The sequence below is a fragment of the Myodes glareolus genome, chromosome 4, assembly GCF_982192425.1.
Source record: "Myodes glareolus chromosome 4, mMyoGla1.1, whole genome shotgun sequence".
In the NCBI taxonomy this organism is placed as follows: domain Eukaryota; kingdom Metazoa; phylum Chordata; class Mammalia; order Rodentia; family Cricetidae; genus Myodes; species Myodes glareolus.
This window is the reverse complement of record NC_142029.1, coordinates 90,702,394-90,722,814: the sequence shown is the minus strand read 5'-3', so window position 1 is coordinate 90,722,814 and position 20,421 is coordinate 90,702,394. Positions and strand designations below refer to the sequence as shown.

General features: G+C 42.9%; 1 protein-coding gene across 5 annotated transcripts in view; it reads left to right on the top strand.

The window, feature by feature from the left end:
- The first annotated feature begins 362 nt into the window (after window positions 1–362).
- The window catches only part of Cdon (cell adhesion associated, oncogene regulated), an 88,449-nt gene continuing 68,390 nt past the window's right edge, over window positions 363–20,421 (top strand). For 4 of the 5 annotated variants that reach the window (XR_015001888.2, XM_085689755.2, XM_085689750.2 and 1 more), the window contains exon 1: window positions 363–520. The gene's annotated coding sequence lies outside the window, so the exon portion shown is untranslated. Of the gene's footprint in view, window positions 521–3,783; window positions 3,908–20,421 lie in introns of those variants that run through there. The other variant, XM_085689752.2, reaches the window with a different exon arrangement.

Genomic DNA, 20,421 nt, shown 5'->3' with positions numbered 1-20,421 from the left:
GCGGACAGGCGGCGAGCAGGAGCCAGCGCGCGGATCGTTCCCCCTACCCCCGGAGGAGTGGTACGGCCCTGCCCGCCGCTGATCTGGCAGGCTGCGCGCGCACCCCGCGGCGGGGCGCGGGCCGGGGAGTCCCGGCCTCTGCGGCCCGCCTCCGTCTCCGCCGGTGCCCTCCTCTCTGGGCTCTGGTGTCGGGCGTCCGCGCGCTCCGCGGGGGAGGAGCGCGGCCGCGGGGGCGCGCCCCGGGACTCCGCCCCCCAGCTCCCCTCCCGGAGCCCGGGTGCCCGGCTCGCGCGGCTCGGTACGAGACGGGGACCTCGCGCCGCCCCAGCGCCCCCGCCCCGCGTGTGAGGCGCCGCGCCCTCCGGCCGCCCTGCCCGGTGCATGGAGGGGCCCGTTCGGATCGCAGCCGCCGCCGCCGCCGCCGCCGCCGCCGCCAGCGCGCGGGGGGATGACCTGGGGGTGGCTCTCGGAGCCGGCTGCCGAGCAGGAGGTCTGGGGGCTTAGCCAGCCCTGCGGAGAGGTGCGGGGGTCCTGCTGCAGGGTCCCCAAGGGTGGCTCGGGGTCGCGGGCTCGGGGCCGCGCGGCTCGGGAGCGGGGGGTCCTGGGGAAGCGGAGAGGCCAACTTGCCCTCAGGATGCAAGGGGTCCGGGTGGAAGGGCAGCTGAGGGATGCCCCGCAGCCGGCTCGCCGCCGCATCCTAGGGCGCTTGGAGCCACCTCGCAGGAGGAGGCGGGGTGAGGTGTCAGTGACACGCTGAGGTCTTGTTCCGAGATCTGCCAGGGCAGGTGGGATGCTGCTTAGCCGAGGGCGCCGGAGCTTTTCCCAAGGGAGCCCACTCTGTCTCCCCTCTCCATCCCCGCAGAATGCCGGGGAGAGACAGTGATTTATGTGTAGGGAAAAGCAAGAGAAATTTCCTGCACAATGTATCTTTCTCTGCCTTCACAGACTCAGTGACTTCCCAGCCCCAGGGAGTGTATTTTTCCTTCTCTTCTGTAAAGCTTTCTGTGACTCGCATTATCATTTACTAAATACTTTAAATACATCGCTATTTATTTCAGCCTGCAGCTTCAGACCTTTGTTGCTTTCTCTCCACTTTTAGGAATTTCAGTAATAAATCACCGAGGGGGATAGATAGACTCCCTTGCCCTTCGCTGCATTGTTCTCCCTAACCCCACCAAATCAGGTGGAAGGCCCTCGAGAAAGGAACTTTCCACAGAAAGCCTGCCTTTCCTCATGGGGACCACAGAGGGTGGCAGGTGTTTTAAGGGCAGTCTGCTCCCCAATTGGGCTGTCGAATTTAGGGAACCTCATTAACAGAAAGCCAGCCTTTGTGTCCTTAATCAGACACCTTGGGAAACGGGAGGTTGGACTAAAAGGTAATGTGAGATTTGGTCTCCGGCCAATGCCAGGAATGATGAAAGAGGCTAAGTGAGTGAATTCAGAGTCCATGCCTCCCTGATACCATACCCCTCGGATTCCCAGTGGACGTTTGGCATAGCTCAAGGGCTGTCTGCCAGAGGAGGTGGGCAGGGGGCTGCAGAAGAAGTGCCTTATTTTTTTAAAATATAATTCTACATATTCTGTTACGTTTTTCTAACTCATCCTTTCCAGTCTACTTATAGATGAAAAAGTGTGGGATGCGGATAGTTTAACTTTTGGGGACAAGAGAGAGAAACTTCTGAATTTTTCTGGGGCTCTTAGTTTAGTGTTGAACTCGAAAGAATTCTTAGAAACTCAAGAGAGGCACTGAATACTGTAGTCTCTGTTACGCACATGTGGAACTAAATTGCTACGTGCTTTAAGTTCTATGAGAAGGATCGAGAAAACCTGTTTCATTTTGTAAAGACGAGCCTGGGGTGTGTGTTTGGCAAGGAGAAACGTTTATATTTCTATAAAATACACAAATGTATATTGTTTAACTTTCTTGCCCAAGCTCGGGTACCGCATTTGGGAAGTCTTTCTTTGAATAGTTTGATCACCTAGCAAAATCAGTCAGTAGAGGTGCTGTGCGGTTGCTTGTGTAGTAGCTCACTTGGGATGCTTTGAGTGACTGCTGCGGTTCTCATCAGCCTCTACCATGCAAAGTACTTAAACAGCAGCGACTTTCGAGCCCAAGTACAAAGAGTCTGAGGACCTGACATACACTCCTGAGCTAATCTGTGTAGGTTGCTTCCTGCATCTCCCTTACTTCTGGCAGGTTTTGCAGGTGGCTTGACTTTTTTTTTTTTTTTGTGGAAGGCGTTAACTTCACTTTAAGATAGGACCCTCCCCCATCATCAAGGCATATATAGAGGAGTGCCCAGGGATAGGACCTTGTGTCATAGGGTGGTGCTCCTCAGAGGTCAGGTAAAATTTAATAACTTGTTCTTATGCTTTCCTCTTGTTTCCACTTGGTCTGCATGCTTTCATGGTCCTCTAGACAGTCTCGTTTCGTTTCTTTTTTAACGACAGTAGGATGTTTCTTCTTTGGAGATGTTTCTCTTGTGAACACGTAGACTAAAATATGATGAATGCTTCTAACTAAAATAGTAGGGAAGCGATTTCAGGAATTAAACGGCTTTGTGAAATCAGGGAAGGAATCAAAATTATCAAAGATAATGAATTGGAAAATTTGCTGTTTTAATGTGTGTTATCAGTTAACATCAGGTGGTCAGCATCTATACTGTGTGGAATTATAGCTGGGACGGTAGAAGTGTAGATGAATTGCCTACAGGTAGACTTTCTTTAGCTTAATGATCTTAATACAAACTAATTAAAATAGGAATTTGGAGTCTGGTTGCTAACTGTACTGCTTTGAAGGAGTTTTTTTTCCGTGTGTGTGTGTGTGTGTGTGTGTGTGTGTGTGTGTGTGTGTGTCTGTGTCTCGGGAGTGTGTGCAGGCTATTTTGTTTTGGGCTATTTTGTTTTTGACTGGCGCTTTTTTCAAGAGATTTTTACCCACCTAGATTGAATTAGAAAATGTTACATTGTTTTTATTTACACTTTTACATTGTATTTAAACACTCCGTGTGTGTGTGTGTGTGTGTGTGTGTGTGTGCGCGCGTGCTAAATTTTTATTGTGTAGGTGTCCTGGAAGGGCTATGCCTAGGAGGGGAAGGCTGTATTTATTTGTTGTTAAAATTAGGGATAGTATACAAGAATATACTTAATGTCACTTTTAAAATACTGCGCTACACTGAAATGAAAAGCTGCGGGTGTTTTTTTTTTTTCCTTTAAAAAAATCCTTCAAGCTTTCTCCATTGTTTGTGCACTTTCCCTCCATTGTCAGGCTTAAAACATACAGTATCATTGTCATCTGTCCCCTGAATAATGGTCCTGAGGTGATATTATTAATGTGGCTTTTTAAAATCAAACTAATTATACTTGCCTAAAAGAGCCACATGTGTGTGATTCTAGCTGCCTGGTGCCTTTTGAGAGCCCTGGAGACAAGCTAGTGAATAGAGCTGAAAATTCATTCTGTATTTGATTAAATGGAACAGACTCGCTGCTCCTTACCCCAGCAGGGGCTGTGAGATCTCTTGATCCCCGAAGCGGCTCCTAGACCCTGGGAATTCCATTAGCGAGCACCTGAGGAATTTCTGCCCTGCAGTGCCTTTTTTGTATGTGTGTATGTGTATGTGTGGAGAGGGAGTGGAGCTGAGTAGTGGTGGGGAGGGGGAGGAGAGAGGGGGTGGAGAGCAGGCTGCATTAGAAGGCTCCATATGTTAGCAGCTCTAAAATCAAGGCATGACTTAACAGCTTATCTTGTAAGAGAAAAGCCCAACCCAAAGGCGGACTGCTAGTGCGGACTTTATTGCCGGCAGGGCTGTGGTGATGTACTTTTAGCACTGAAGCGAACCCTAGTGTAAGCACAGAGAGCTGCTCTGCTTTCTCTCTGAGCACAAGCAGATACACGTTTGCAGACTTGGTAAGTTTTCTTTGAATGATCTTTGGATAAATATGTGAAATTGTATTACAGTGTACTCTTGCCTGTAAGGGCTGGTATATTGTGTAATCACTTAAGATTTGAGAGCAACGTCAGGCTTTTATGGCATGTCGATTGCCTGTGCAAAAATGCAATGCTTGTTTGAATAGGCATATTTTAGTCTATACTTTGGTCGCCATCTGAGCTTGTTATGTTTCTTCTTATAGAATTTAAGTTCATTTTGCCATTCTTTTCTGTTAGCATTTTACGGAATTCTGTTGGCTCTCTAATATTTGGAGCCATTGCTCTGCAGACTTGCCCGCAGCCCCAAGTAAATGAAAACATAATTTCCAAAAACATTCTGGACAGTTTCTGGAGCAGATTTGTGGAGAAGCATTCGTGTGTCTCCTTCTGCTCCTTCTTCCTCTGTCCTCTGTATAGTTGGAAACATTTTTTTCGGAGTACTAACCCAGTTCACTTCTTGTATACTTTTCACAGAGGACGGCATGGGGTTTGTGGGTGGTATCGCTAATTGATTTTCATCTTTTGAGAACGTGAATCACAGTGTGAGCAGTTTTCAGCTCGCGTACAATGTGGCAGCATGTTTGATGGCTACTCTGATATATTTTATTGCTAACTAAAATCATGTAGATAGTACAGTCTTTTCTTCCTGTTCCCATGTAGTGCTGTACCAGGTTCTCACAAAACATGTTTAGGATATAAAGAGCCGCCTTTGAGAAAGTGTTTACTTATTTTCCTCTTTCACCCAGGATATGCCTTCTCAGAAGTAGATTAAACTCCGGTCAACTTCTGTCTGAATTAATAGTTTAGTTACTGTGTAATATCTTTTGATGGCCAGAGGTACTTAAAAACAAACAAAAAAACCACGTTTATATAACATTTTGTTCTGCTGTATGTGTGTTGGAATATGAGTAGGAGTTTCAATTCTTGGATGCCAAGGATGCGCCTTTTAATAGAGAAAAAATGTGTATGCTGCTTACATTATTGAACTTGCCTTACATAATCTGCTCATGTTTCCTTGCTTGAAGCTGTGTGTTGATTTTTATTTTTATGTTGCTGTAATAGAAATTGAATTAAGAGGTTGACATAGAATTTGCTTTTTAGCTACTCTCATTATTTCTGTGAGCTCTTGTAGAACAATGATCTTGACCTAGCCTTGGATCCTTATCTGTAAAATGGGGATTAAATGGATAGGATATCTCCCCATTGTGGGATTAAATGAGTTAATGAAAGTAAAACATTTGGCAGATAGTAAAGCTTCTATAAATGTTAGCTGCTGTTATTTTTGTTGATTCCTCCTGTGAGCTATTCCTTTCAAGTTCTAAATAAGGAGGAAGCCTTGGAAGTTTGTAATAGTGTGTCCCATGTAGTTACTACAACTTGATCTGTTAAAGTTTTCTTAAGTTTCCAGTTGAAACTTAGAAAGCATTTGGAAACAATGTGTGGCGTCTTTTCCGATCTAGGCAAAGGTCTGCACAAGGGTGCACCTTGTCTGCAGTGAGCAACAAAGGAATGATTAGGTCAGCACTCACCTGTTCCATCATTAGCTAGTCCAGTTGTGTGTCTTTTGCCTGGGGAGGCTCCTTGTTGCTCTTCCTCAGCCTTCCTCTCTCCCTGCAGGCAACAGCTGTGCTGATGAATCTTGCATAGGTTAATTTCACATGCTCTTGAACTTGGTGGAAGAATCATACAGTGACTGCATTCCTGCACGGCTTCTTATGCCTGTGCAGTTTAACCAAGCTATTGTGGGCAGTACTTATTCATGCTTTTAAAGCTGTTACAGAGTCTTTTGTGTATTTTGAAATTTATTTTATTGCCTCATGGGTATATGGTCATTGGCAGAGAAAAGAAAAATGTCATTTCTTCATGATTTTTTAGAAAACCAGATCTCAGTGGCTATTTTAGAAAAAATAATCATGACATTTTTTAAAAATGATTTAAAATTAAAGTAATTAATTTACCTTCCTTTCTCATTCCTTCTAAATCCTCTGATAATACATTTATTTTCTGTTTGTGTTTTAGGAGGTAAAGGAAGGAGCTTCAAGATAGAGGGAAAGGAGTATGTGAGATAGTGTATTATCTTCATGTTCAGGGTTAAGCACCTTGATCAATACTTAGAATTTTGTAGAAATAACCACCAGCTCAACTAGAGTGTCCTGTTCTTTGAGTTGAAACTGTAGCTGCAGAATGTTCATAGATACATGCATGTGTTTTTGGGTGCAGATACTATTTTTTGATTTAAAAAAGTTGATCAAAAATTGGGGAGAGTAGAGCTAAGATGTTATGGTCTAGGAAGACTGTGAAGAGCAAGGCCACACACTTCTGTTGTGGAGAGTTTTACCCACTGTCTGAACAATCGCCGTGCATTGAGAATCTCTGTTTGGCTTTTTGAAATTCCTTAATATGGGGACTGAAATTTATCTCACAAGCAGTAAAACAAAAACCAAAGTGATAGCGATGAATATGAAGTTTTTCTTTTTCAGAATTTGTCGGGGACTATAGTTGAGATGGGTAGCTTGTCCTGTGTTACTAGAAATGTTAGCTGAAGGTTTTCTGGATGTTTTGCTTGGACATTACCCATTTTTTTTCCCCCTCAGGAGACATTGTAATTTTCAGCATTTGTGAGTTTATTAAATTTTTCTATTCATAGCTCCTTGACACAGGTCATTTTTCACACACAGCCGTGGGTAGGTAAGGGGTCCTCCTGACTCGAAGGAGACTGTTAATGGCCAGGATGTCATTAGATGTGGGGACAGCTGCAGTGGCCATTTGTGACTCCTTTTTTTTAAAAATTATATTTTAGATTTATCTTTGGGGGGTATGACTATTCTGCTTGTATGTGTGTGCTCTCAAGAGAGATTGTCAGTTCTTTGAATTGGCATCACCAATGGTTGTGAGCTACCATGTGGGTGCTGGACAAATCCAGGTCTTCTGCAAGAGCAAGTGTTCTTACTACTGAGCTGTCTCTCCAGGCTGCATCTTTTGTTCTGTAGGGCACTTATAGATGCAGACTATATTCCAGAGGAAAGAACTGTCCAACAAATGGAGACGCCTCATGTAAGGTCGTGCTGTTTGAAAGAATGTGAGTCCTTCTGGACTATTCTAATGGTATTTACCAGGGATGATGTGTAAAGAATTTCACCTGTGTATGAGAGACTGGACCATTGACCTGCAAGGGCCTTTGTGGAAGTGCCAAGGTTCCATGAAATAGGTTTTCATGCTGTAGCTAGGTCCCATACCATCATCGCATAATTCCAAAGGAAGAAAATGTGTCCTGTTTCCAAATACGTGCATTTTCCCCAAATTAACCCTGGCTTAAAATTAGAGACTGCTTCTACTTGGCCTGTTCTTTGCATTTTAAGTACGATTCCTAATTTATTTGTAACCATTATGTTAGTTATTCTTCCTATCTTTCAAAAATTATTGTGATAAGGGGGAATTGGGAGCCAAATATGGTGGCAGACAGCTGTAAGTCAGCCTAGGCTACAGAGTGAAATGCTGTCTTTAAAAGCAAAACAAAACAAACGTGGATTTTTCTAATAGTTTTTCTATCAGTATCAGAAATGGTGGTACTTGGTATGTATAATATTTCTGTCAGTCCAGTTATTATTCAGTTGCTTCTACAAATTAGGTGCAAAGAGTATCGAATACTCTTGTCTTTCCATCATCCAAACTTTTCTAAACTCCAATGTCAAGAGAGAGAAAAGCTCATAGAGGGAGAAAGACCAATGCCAGTGACTTAACAAACAACCGTCTGGGATTGGTCTGGTCTCCACTTGTAGCTAGCTGTGTGCCTAACTCCTGTCTGCAAAATGGCATTTTATATTAGTAATTGGTGTTCAGCATAGTTGGCAGCACTGTGTGATCCTGAATCATCAAAGTAGTATTTTTTTAATCTCTTTTAAATTTTTTAAAAAAAATTAAAGGAAAGAATATTTTGGTTTTTTACCACTTTTAAATTTAATTTATTATTATCATGTGTGTGTGTGTATGTGTGAGATAGCATATATGTGTGTGTGAGTGTATGTGTGAGATAGGTGTGTGTGTGTGTGTGTGTGTGTGTGTGTGTGTGAGACTGTGGATTCTGGGGTGGAACTTTAATCACAAGGCTTCCACTGCCAGCTCTCTGACCTGCTGAACTGACTCCAGCCCAAGCAGTTACTGTTCCATATTTATGTGTGCACGTAGCTGCTCTCCGTCCTCTCCTGAAAGCAGGTCTTGCTCATTGTGTATTCTCTATGGCTGTTTCCTTATCTCTGCAGCTTCCATTTCAGAATTCAAGAAGAGGGATGAAAAGTATGTGGGGACTCCCCCAAAAATAAAATTCCAAAATAAATAAACTCTGCGACTCTTTCCTAAACAGCTACTAAGTCTTCCCCGTGCTCTTGTCTCCCAAATTGTCCATCCTTTGCCTGAGTAATGATGTTCCTTAGACCTAAGTCTGATCATGTGCCTGCTCCTCATAAGTCCTCAACTCTCTGACATTTTTATGATTCCTTTATTTTAATTATGTGTCTTATTTGGTTAGGCGTGGGTATATGCATGTGAGTGCAATGGACAGAAGAAAACATCCGATCTCCTGGAGCTGGAGCTACAGGTAGTGTTAGCTGCCTGACAAGAGTGCTGGGAACCACTCAGATCCTCTGCGAGAGCACTGAATTCTCCTAACTGCTGAGCCATCTCTCCAGCCCCTTAAATTTCATTTGTTGCACTAGGGATTGAACCTTGGGTCCCATATACACTAAGCCAGTGTTCTACCACTGAGCTATGGTCCCCATGGCTTGGGTCCTTTTTGCGGGGAGTGTACAAGATCAGTTGTATACCCATTGCTTATGCCATCCCCAGATTGGCATTCTGTGAATACCATGCTTCAGTCCCCCATCCCCTTTTTATTTGAGCTAGAGTCCCTTGTGGCCTAGACTGGCCTCCAACTCACAAACTTCTGATTTTCCTGCCTCCACCTGCTAAGTGGTAGAACTCTGGGTATGTGCTACTGTGTCTGGTTTATGGGGTTCTAAGGATGGAACTTAGGGCTATATGTGCTCCAGGCAAGTACTCTGTTCTCAGCTTGGTGTTTCTTCCTTTCAAGTTGGGAGCGTGACTCTTTTTGAACAGTTATGTCATAATTGTATCCACGTCTGCCAAACTCTGACAAGGGAGTTTCCCCCACCATTTTTACCCTACCGATTATCTAACACTAAAATGCCTTGAGAACCCCGATGGACATTTGAATTCTTGGGAGAATGTTAAAGTGTATAGGATGGGCAGAAGTCAAAATTGTTCCTTTCTAAGAAGCTTCCACATGTTTGTTTGTTATGGTTGGGATCTGGAGTGTGCTCTCCACCTAAATTCATGAGTTGAAGGCTTGATTGGATTGTGAGGAAGCTAATTTTATAGTGGGTTAATTCATAATGGGTTCCTACAGATTGGGCTATGAGGAGGCGGGGCCTCCTAGTTGGAGGAAAGAGGTTTGCTGGGACATGGAAGAATGGAGTTCTTGGGGTCTACTTTTCACTCTCTCTCCCTGCTTCCTGGCTGCTAGGAGGTCAGTACCCTCCTGAGCCATGGGCGTCCACTGTCATGATGTCCTCCCTCACTGCAGGCCTATGGAGGTTGAGCTGGCACCAGGGTCTGAAACTTCTGAAGTCAATGAACCGAAGTGAATCTTTCTGCCTTGTTTTCTGAGGCCTTTTGTCTTACTGGCGAGGAACACAATGTTGAGCAGTTAGGTGGAGCACAGGGCACAGCGGGATACTCGGCTCTTTCTTCTAGATCTCAACACACAGTGTTTCTTATAAAAATCAAGTGAAATCATAGATTTTCAATGTCAAGTTCAGGGAAATATCACATAGCTCCTAATCATGAAGATCGAAGAAGTTTCAGAAAACAGCGAAGTATAGCTTAAGGTTAAGAACTGTGAAGTGTCAACCATTGGTACTCTGGTGCATGTCAGGTATTTTGAATAGTTTAGCAATTTTATGTATTTAAAATATGTTTTTGTTCTGCGTAATGTTAGTGCCTAGGGAGTTGAGGTCATGTTTTGCTTGTTTGTGTTTTAACTGGCTATTATTACAGGGGTTCCCTCGAGTGTATAAATACTTAAAAAATACATCCTGGCTTCTGTCTCTGCCAGGGAAATTTCTGACAGTTATTAGGCTTTTGTGGTATCAGAATAACTGTAATTAGTATTCTCTGTTTTATAATAATTTGGTATCTGTACAGTGGGTAATTGTACACATCGCCTGGCTGGAGGTAAAATTGGCAAGAGAAATGAATGTTTAGTTGGTAAAATACTACTTTTATCAGGCCATGAGATTACACGAGTGACATCAGAACTTGGCAGCCCTTTTTAGTCCAATAAAAAGAAAAAAAGGCATCATGCTCTGGGGAGGAGACATTTTTCCCTACCCATTTTTTTTTTTTTTTTGGCTTCTCTTCCTGATTTTGGCCTCAGGGAGTATGCATAACAAAATAGCAACACAGTAGGCTGCGAGCTTAGGAACTCAGGAGCGAAGTCCCACTCACCTGTGTGTCGGTGTGCACTTCCTGTCATGATGGAGATTGGATAAACCCTCATTCATAAAAGGGGCTTCTCTTTATGGCTCAACGTTCTGTAGCTTGGGGCTGGAAAACATTTGGTGACCTTGTGAGACAGTGCTGGGGAGGTGAAGTCTGAGTGCAGATGGAAAGGACTTCAGTTGTTGGCATTCTAGCGTCTGAGCTGTAGCCTCCGTCAACCTTGGCACCAGGAAGTTCCACAAAGAAAATTTTAAGTACTTAATAGCTTTAGAAACTCGAGTGGAACCACACTGAAGGCTTACTACTGTGCCGTGTCCATGATTGACCTCATTGGTACATCCTTCTGTATGGTTGCCATCCTATTTTATTATCACAGTGTTTGTTTATTTCGTGTATGCATGTGTGCTTGTATGTGCATGTGTATGTGTGTGTGCACGTATGTGTATACACGTATGTGTATGTGTGTGTGTCTTTGTGTTGAGGCATGCATGAGCCATGTCTATGGCATGCATGAAGGCAGAGGGAATCTCTTAGGAGTCTATTATCTTCTACCTTGTGGGTCTAGTTGAACTCAGGTCTTTGGGCCTGTGTGCGGACACCTCTGCTGGCTGAACTGCTGGCCTGCTGTTTTTGAGACGGGATCTTCCTATATACCAGGCTAGCCTTTCCTTACAGTGGCTCTTCCATCTTCTCCTAAGTGGTGCCTTTACTGGGGACTCCAGGATTCCATTTCAAAGCAGTTGTTGAGTCTTTAAGCCTAGGGAGCCCATGCAGAAGGAAATGCACATTGTTCTATGTGGAGAAGCACACATTTGATGGTGCAGATAGGTTGTCTTTCTAAATCAGTTCTACTCGTGGACATCTTAATTTTCTCAAGCTATATTCTGATTGGATTTGCCCTAAATTCTAAATCGGTATAGTTTTATTTGTATTTACTGAAAAACAGTACTTTAAAAAGACAACATAAGTCCCTTTTGAGGTTATAACAAAAATAAACATCCGTTTTCTCCCCAGTCCTGATTCCAAGCTCTAGTTAACATATTTTAAATTACTTTGTATTTTAGTTGGATTTCTCCCCTAAAATAAGTTGTATTAGTCTTGCTTTGATTTCCTTTTTCTATAGGTCTTTCATATAAATTTCATCATGTGTTTGAGCTGAGTTCTTTTTCCTTGCTATCCTGGCTAGCTGAAGTTCATTTTGAGTCATTTTGAGACTGGTTGTTACCCATAGTCTCCTATAAAGCCGGCAAACCCAGTTGTCATGATTTGTTATTTCTTTTGTGTTTGAGGATGTATTTTAAAAAGAACTATTGTCGTAGTGGTTAGGTCTTAGAATAATTTCACATTTGTTGCTATGACAGCGGCCACAGTGGGGTTTTAAATAACATAACGCAGCTTGCAGAGGTTTGCTATCTGGCCTTTGTGGCATCAAATAAAGTTTAGCTCAGGGATTTGCCTGTGTGCAATTTACCAATGTTAATAGGAATCTTTTAGTTAACTCCCAGAGTGGGTTTCCTAAGCGTGAACTTTGGGGAAGTCCAGACAAATGTGTCCTCCCGAACCCCTGGGAAAGGATCATAAACATTATTTAAAGGGCCCGTTCAGTGTGGTGCTTCTTAGTTTGAGATTTTCTTCCCAATATGTAGTAGATTACTAGAGAAAAGAAAGTGGTTAGCCCTAGAAGTGAAAACTAGAACATTTGGTTATGTTCTTGTTTTCTTAGCCTGCTCTATACACACACACACACACACACACACACACACACACACACACACACACACACAGAGAGAGAGAGAGAGAGAGAGAGAGAGGAAAGCGTAATTTACTAGTTGGAGTTATAGATGTTAGCAAGCATGAGATCAAACCAGGAGGTCCCACATAGAAAATTCTCTGTTCTTCAACAACCCAGAGTGAGAAACTGTTTTGAGCTGTTCATTTGTAAAAATACGGTTCTTTTTTTCTCTTCATGTTGAAATGTGAGTTTTGGGGGACGGGAGTGGGGGGGGGGACTTTAACACTGAGTAGGCAAACAAGGTCCCCATTTGCTTGTAGAGGTTCTTTCTCATTCACCGAGAAATACTAGCGTCTTTTGTGTGTTCATTCACCTAGAGTGAATGCTGCCTGTGCGCTTGGGGAGTGCGACAATAAATAATATGCTGACAAAAGAGTGAAGCATTGCTTTTGCAGAGCGAGGCTCTTGTCTGTTGGGGTGCCCTGCAGACTTGTAAGAATGGTGCCTCCAGGAGATTGGGAAACAGGAGTCCTGACCTAGTCTGGGCATTGCCTGCAAGACAGGCTGAGGAGGAGCCACAGACACCCTGTCCTCAGTCCCCCTGCTGAGCAATTACAAACTCTTGTTTTGTGGTTCTTTCTATTCCTTATATAGAATGCGTTTCTCCTGCCCTTTCTGCTTTGCACAGTGCCTCACAGCTGTCTTTTTCTCCCTCCTCTACTTATAAGAAATGCATGAGCTAATAAAGTTTCTGTGAGCAAGGAGATCTATGAGCACTGGTATCAGACGCAAAGGTTTTAATCTAGTTCAAAGTCAGGTGGCCTTTCAGAGTCTCCCTGTTGAGTGCAGGGAAAGGGTTATTTGAAATTTCTAGCTTGCTTTTAGGACTTATTTTAGGTCGCAAGTGCACATTTGTATGTGCTTAGTAATAGATGAGAGTTGTTAAATTCTGTGCTTTTCTTTTGTCTTTGATAATTCTAAACCACAATTTCTACATTCTACAGCCGATTGACCTAGTGGAAAACACTGAGGTGAATTCTGCTAAGCTAAAATTGAATCCCTGGTGTCTTATTCCATTTCCTCGCCTAGTTACTGGATCCTGGCTTTCTGACTTTTTTCTTTGGAACAGAGGAAAATACTTGGATGTTTCGACACTATTTTACACTGTTAACTTGGCTGAATGTGCGGCTTGAAAGGCTTTCCCAGTTATAGTAAAAGCAAAAAGCAAAAGGGACATTTTAGAAGTAAAGTTCACTTTTTCCTTTATGTTTTTGGTTATAGAACAAATGCAATCTCCAAATTGATGCATTCTGTCTCCAATCTTACTGGTTATTCTCTGGTATTCCTTGTTTCTGAAATGTGACTGGTGATATTGAGACCAAATTTCACTTTTCATTTTCATGTGAGGGTAGGGTTTCAAGTTTTGTGGGTTTTAAGTGATTCAGTATTACTTTGGTCAATTGTTAACAATTCCTGTTTTGTTTTCTATCACAGTAATGCTGGCCAAGCCGAAAGTCAGAGTTGAAGTACCTTACCATGTCTAATTTGTGTTAATTTAGGGTAGATCATCAAAATACTCATTAAGTGCTTCGTGACATGGTTTAAAATAGTTGGTGGCCAGATTTAGAAGCAGGGAAAAGTAGATATCCTTCGGACTGGAAGTTGCCTTCCTCCTCTATTGGAGAAGGCCGAGTTGTAATCTCAGCGCCGTGCGGCTCCCAGAGCGAGGTGTGAGGTTGTTTATTTTCACTCCGGAGATGTATATACTGCAGAAGGAAAACTCTGGCCTGGCTTAACCTAAGCAAGTCATTACTTATCTACGATCTGGCAGGCAATTTGATTAAGGCTGACAGAGCTCGTATAATATCAGAACCAGACCTTCTTGGTGACTGATGACTCTGGGCTGGGAGCTTTTTTTGTTTTTGTATTATTATTTTAAATTTGAAAAAAACACTGGACTAGAATGAATAATAATTCTGATTTGTATTTGCCAAGTATAAACTGTCTGATATAATTTTCTGTAGTAGCATGCATTTCTTAGGTGACAGTTAAGTGGTTTTAGAACAATAGTGTCTTAGTTCTTGTCTGCAGGGTAACGTGCAGGTCAATACTGTTTCTGGTGCCCTGTGCGTGGTAGGCTTGTATTCTGCACGCCATGTTTCTTCAGTCTCTTACTTGAGGTCCTGCTTCCTAGCATAACATCTTTAACATGGATTGCTTTGATATTATATATTTCTTAATATAATGGGATTAGCCTAAAAAGAAAAAAAATTCCCTTCATTTTCTAATGAAATTAAATCATTTTGGAAATGTTTGGCTTTAAGCCTTTTTCAATTCCTTGCTTTTCAATTACAAGAAATCAACTTGACCTTTGTAATAGCGTATTTGGACGATGGGGTGTAGCTGCTGGCCTCTGGGTTCCATGTCTCATTCCCATTGGCACGGTGTGACCGGAATGTGTCAAATGTTCTACCTGCATTTGTTTGCCAAGAGAGTTGGGTCTAGCTAAGGAAGAACTCCCCCTCCCCCTCCCCACCACACACAGAAATCCAGGCTTTCAGGGAAGCATAGTAATTTTTGTAGTGGTATTGAACTTGTGCTCTGGAGAAAACATTCTACTGCAATTCTACCAATGCACAGGCCTTAAGATATCCCATTTGGGGCCTGTAAAAAGAGGATAAAGTTTGGCTGTGTTGCATTTATAGAGTTTTCATAGGGTGGTGGTCTTGTGGCTTTGGAGTTGGGTAGCATTTACAAGATTATTTTAGCGTTTATAATCTCAGGGAATGCACATCTTGCATTTTTGAAAACATAATTCTTGCTTCATCTCCTAGCACCATTCTCAACCCAAATTTGTGAAGATGTGTGTGGTAGCCCTACCCCCTCCATCAATAACCTACAGTGGCCACTGGGGATGTGCCGTAAAAACCGACCAATAACTCCTGACTACAGTTGAGTCTTTCTTTTTTAGCTCTGATCTAAATACAGCATTTTAACTACTAATGAAGGTGAAGTTTGTTTATGTAAACAGATCATCAGATTGATACTGTCTGCACTGACAGGAAATAACTACATCTTCTCTTGTAAGTGAAGTTGACATTGTAGCAGATTGCTTAATAAATGTACTTGATTTCCCTTAGATTTTTACCACATTCAAGACTGAAAAGTAGGTGTTGGCAAGAAGTAGAAAGATCCACCTAGTGATTTTAGGATTTTCTGTGGTTGGAATTTTCTGTGCTGTGTCACCTCCCTCCTACGGACTAATGTCACTATTCCAGAGCCCTTGACTTCTCATATCTTACTGCTTTGTGACTTTGACTGCAGTTCATATATGTGTGTGTGATCAAATCCTGCTATTTAGTCTCTACCGATGTTCTCTGTCATAAATACCCACATAAAGGTAATCACGCATGCCCTGTGTGTGTTTGGCTACAAGGCTTTATGGAGTAACCCTAATGTTGAGTGTCCATTTATCCACCACTGTCCCTTAGCCTTCTGGTGACTGTTTAGACAGTGATTCAGGTGCTTTGTTGTTGAGTCTCTTCCTCTGGCTTAAAGCACCTTGTGAAGACAGTTCCCCTTCAACCCGTTTTCACTCTGCCTTCTGGAATTTCCTCAATTCCGTATCATGTGCTTCACTAATAACCCCCTTGGTCCTGTCTTAAATTATGTGTAATGAAAATGCTGGGTATGAATTGTTAAAGATTGATATAAAATAGATAAGTAAGCACTGGCATACAAATAGGTGAAGATGAAAATATGGCTCCTCACTAGAAGACAGGGTTCAGTGGCCGGGTCTGAGAGCATGAATGCTGGGTCTCAAAAAGCATCTGTCCGATAATGTTCAACCGTTTTTTACTATTTCTGCTGGCTTAGCAGAATGTTTTAGCCCAGGAATTCAGTAGTTTGTCAACTATGCCATTTTCAGAAAATACTGCTGGGGATCGTGCAGTGTAGGCTCATTCATCTGTCTAGTGTGTGAGGACTTACTCCGTGACAGCTGCTTCCCGCGTTGGGCTCACAGTGGTGATCTAAACAGATGGGAACTTCTCTAGCATGGAGCTGACCAAGTAGTTAAAGTGGGCCCACTAGGAAATGGTTTTTAAAGACTCTTTAGTTTTTAGAACAGGTTCATGTACAGGTGAATGGAAGGGATAAGGGCTTCTCTTCTCACATGCTCTCATCCTCAACCTTACCCATGACCTGAGAATAATCTAGCCTAGGTTCTTCATTTCCCTCGTAGTATGGGCAGGTAGAGTCCTGCACTTTCCCCTTGTGATATCTGTTTAGCTACCCCCCCCCCCCCCGCGCCCCAGACAGGGTTTCTCCGTGTAGCCTTATGGAATGCGCTCTGTAGACCAGGCTGGCCTTGAACTCACAGAGATCCACCTGCCTCTGCCTCCCAAGTGCTGGGATTATAGTAGTGCACCATCACCGCCTGGCTGTCAGCTACAATTTTTACACATGGAAAGTCATTACAATGAGAGTCAAGGCCATTGTTGAGGAAAGAAAGTTTAAAAACTCCAGGTTTTAGAGTAGTGTGTAGAGAGATGAAGAGGGCAGCAGGGCCTTCCTTGAGCTGAATGTAGGCTTGGGCATGGCACATCCCTGCAGGGAAATGTTTGGCCAAGATAGTCATGATGGTGTAGGTGGGCTTCTGGTGTGGCTGGTCCTTCGTGAGTGGCAGAGACCTGCTCTGTCAAGAAAAGCAGTGGTGCTGGTGTGAGGACAAAGGTCTGAGAATCTAGAGGGAAGAAGGGAAACCCACTTCATAAGGGGTGATATCTAACTGTGTACACCAATTTAAGATAGTGAGAAACCAAGTCCTTAGTTGTATCTTAACACTGAGATAACTGAGATAATTCTATACTGACCTGGAGTAAAATGAGAAACAGAACAAATAGCCAAGAGGTAAAATGATGGCTTCTAAAGCTCCATTCTTTGTGAAATTACTTCCCACTTTCTTTTCTGTCTTGTTTGAATGGAACAGTTATAACAGGTAACAGTTCTTAGTTTAAAAAAATGCTAATATTCTTGCCTGGCAGATTTTGACATTCATCCACAGGACACAGGTGATTTAAACATTTCTCCCTCCCTCCCCCACTATCATTGTCTCCTGCAGTGCTGAGGACTGAACCCATGACCAGGTTCATGTTAGGCGACTGTCCCAAGACAGCTAGACTTTCAACATCCAGGCACCTCCTCTTCAGATTCAATCACCATCATCCGGGAGCCTGGGGTGTATGGCTGTTGTGTAAATTCAGCAGGCCATCAGAACAGTTGTTGATGTTAGGATGTGGTTTCTTGGCTGATACCCAGGCTAGGTGTTTGTTCACATAGGAGATGCATGCCAAGAACATGTGATGCCTCAGTCCGCGTCAGGTTTGATTCTGCCTGGCCCCACGTTTAAGTTGCTTTTTATCCTCCAGCAGAAACTGGGACAACTCATTTAGTTTTAACAGCAGGCTGCTTGTTCTGTGTCCTGACGTTGGGAGGCAAGCTCCTAAAAAGCCTCTCTCTATAAAATAGTTGCTTTTTAGATGTTTTATTAGTACTGCTGCTGGTTATTTTAATTAGCAGTATGTTTTATTTGCACCCGCAGGCCATTTGAGCAGAGATTGTAATTCAGATAAACAAAACAATATCTGATGTTCTGGAACTCCCACACCTGCCATCTGGCCTTCACCCCTGAGCTGCTTGTGTTGGCAGTGAAGGCGGCAGGGAGAAAGGAGGTGATTGTGGTGTGATGAGATGCTTCAAAGGTAGATCCCCGAGAGCTCGCTGCCTCAGTGTTTTCCTCCCTAACCTTAATTTTAAAAACTAATATCATTTGTTTTGACTTCTCTTATTAGCATGTGTTAGTTGTATTCGTTGCCTATATTAATGTGGTTTTAGGTGGTATTTTCATACACACATGTGACATGCATGGATAAATCTTACTTTCTCATACCTGAGTAGTTTTAAAGTGGGTAATATTCTTTTATCCAGTCATTCCCCCTTTAGTGATAAGTCCCCGTCATGAAAAAAGCTTTGTTTTCACTACCTGCACTTTTCTGACAGTCTGCAGAATCCTGGGACTGCCTCGTGGATGGTTTGACTGTGAGGTGGTAGGCGCTTCTACAGAACAAGGGAACCCCATTCGCTTAAGTTCTTGCAGTGAAACCATGAATGTCATGTCTCTTACTTAAAAAAAGAAAAGGCACAAAATCTATTATTTGTTTCATGAGTAGACACACATACTCATTCTCTTGTTTGTGGAAGCACCGTGCTTCAGTTTTAGGGCTGAGGCTTTGGTAGCTTTGGCTTCTCTCCCGTTTTCCTTTTGTAAGTGTAGTGTCTGCCAAGGATGAGGCAGCTATAATGTGAGAGGTGCATGCAGACTCCCATGTCTTCTTTTCATTTAAGGAGAGCAGTTGTAAAATGCTTGTTATAGGATTCTAACTCACACCATACTAAGTTAGGGAATGTTCCCTCTGAAAAGTCTTTTTTTTTAAATAAAAAATTAAATCATATATGTCTGTAAATGGTGTATGCATATGGATGTGCATGCTGTGGCATGTATGTGGTTGGTTGTCTCCTCCACCTTTACTCAGGTTCCAGGATTGAACTCAAGAGGCTTGGTCTTGTAGCAACTGCCTTTACCCACTGGGGCATGTTACTGGTCCCTGTCTGAACATTCTTCTTTTTTTTTTTTTAATATTTATTTATTAATTATACAGTATTCTGTCAGCATGTATGCCTGAAAGCCAGAAGAGGGCACCAGACCTCATTACGGATGGTTGTGAGCCACCATGTGGTTGCTGGGAATTGAACTCAGGACCTTTGGAAGAGCAGGCAGTGCTCTTAACCTCTGAGCCATCTCTCCAGCCCCTGAACTTTCTTTTGTTGCTTTGTTATAAAATTATTTATTACCCCCCCCCATCTATCAAGAATGAGAATATACATGTGCTTTATGTCCACCTCTAGGTCAGGGAACAACCTTTGAGGGTCATTTCTCTACTTCCACTCTGTGGGATCTGGGACCTGGGGATTTGAACTCTTGTCAGGCTTGGTGGCAGGTGCCTTTCTCCTCTAAGCCATCTTGCCAGTCCCTGCCTGAACGTAATTAAGGCAAGGGAAACATATCAGTTTAGATTACCAACCAGTAATTTTGTTTTAAAATGTTTACAAATGAAATTCTGTCTCTTGGATTGTTTGTTTGAAATTGATTATGAGTGTTAATGTGAGAGATGTAGGGTTTTAGGAAACAGTCTCTATTACTTTCTACTTTATTGCCCCCCACCCCTTACCCAGCCTTTATTTCTAAGCTCCTTTGACTGCTTGATGTGGTTTAAATATATGCTCAGAGCTCACTTGCTGGGGACTTAATTTCCAGGGCAGTAACGTTGAGAGTAGGCTCTCTAATGGGAGGGTAGATGTGTGAAAGCCCTTCCTTCGTGATGAACTAATGCCACCCGTAGGTGTGAGCTCTCATGAGTTGGGGTTTCAGATGATGATGCAGACTGCATCTGTTGCTCCCCTGCTGTCTTGTTTTCTGTCAGAGAATGATACAGCACAAAGACCCCATCAGATACCACACTGATCTCTTCAACTTCTAGCCTTCAACACCGTGAGAGCCAAATAGATCCCTGCTTTTTATGGATTACCCAGTCTCAGGTATTTTGTCATAGCAGCAAAAACAGCCTTTTTGTTATAAAAGCTAGTGAAAATTGTTACTTTTTAAGAGTTAAAGCAATTTAATGTGTTATTTGTGTGTGTGTGCGTGCACGTGATGTGTTCATGCTGGGGCACACACGTCATGGTATGCAAGTGAAGGTCAGAGGATGACTTTATGGGGTCTGTTCGCTCTTTGGACCTTGCTGTGGATTCCAGGGTCCATAGAACTTCAGCTGTCACTGCTTGTGCTGCGACTCCCTTTACCTGTAGAGCCGTCTCTCACTCTGACCCTCTGTGTGGTTTTTAGTTTACAAATTGCCACCCCGTTCATACCTGTACCTAAAATAATGGGTTGCATCAAGAGACTGAAAAAGTTAGATATCAGTCAAATCTACAGCTTTTTTTGCTTTTACAAATAAACAAACAAAAACTTTGTGAGTTAAAAAAAAAAACCTCACTACAGAATAAAACCCCTTTGTGTTATACATGAAAGTTAGGAGTGACAAGAGGAGTCAGAGCCCACAAGACTTTATGTACACCGGCATGTGGAAGTATGTTCTCGAAATGCAAGGCATGCCTGATCCAGTAC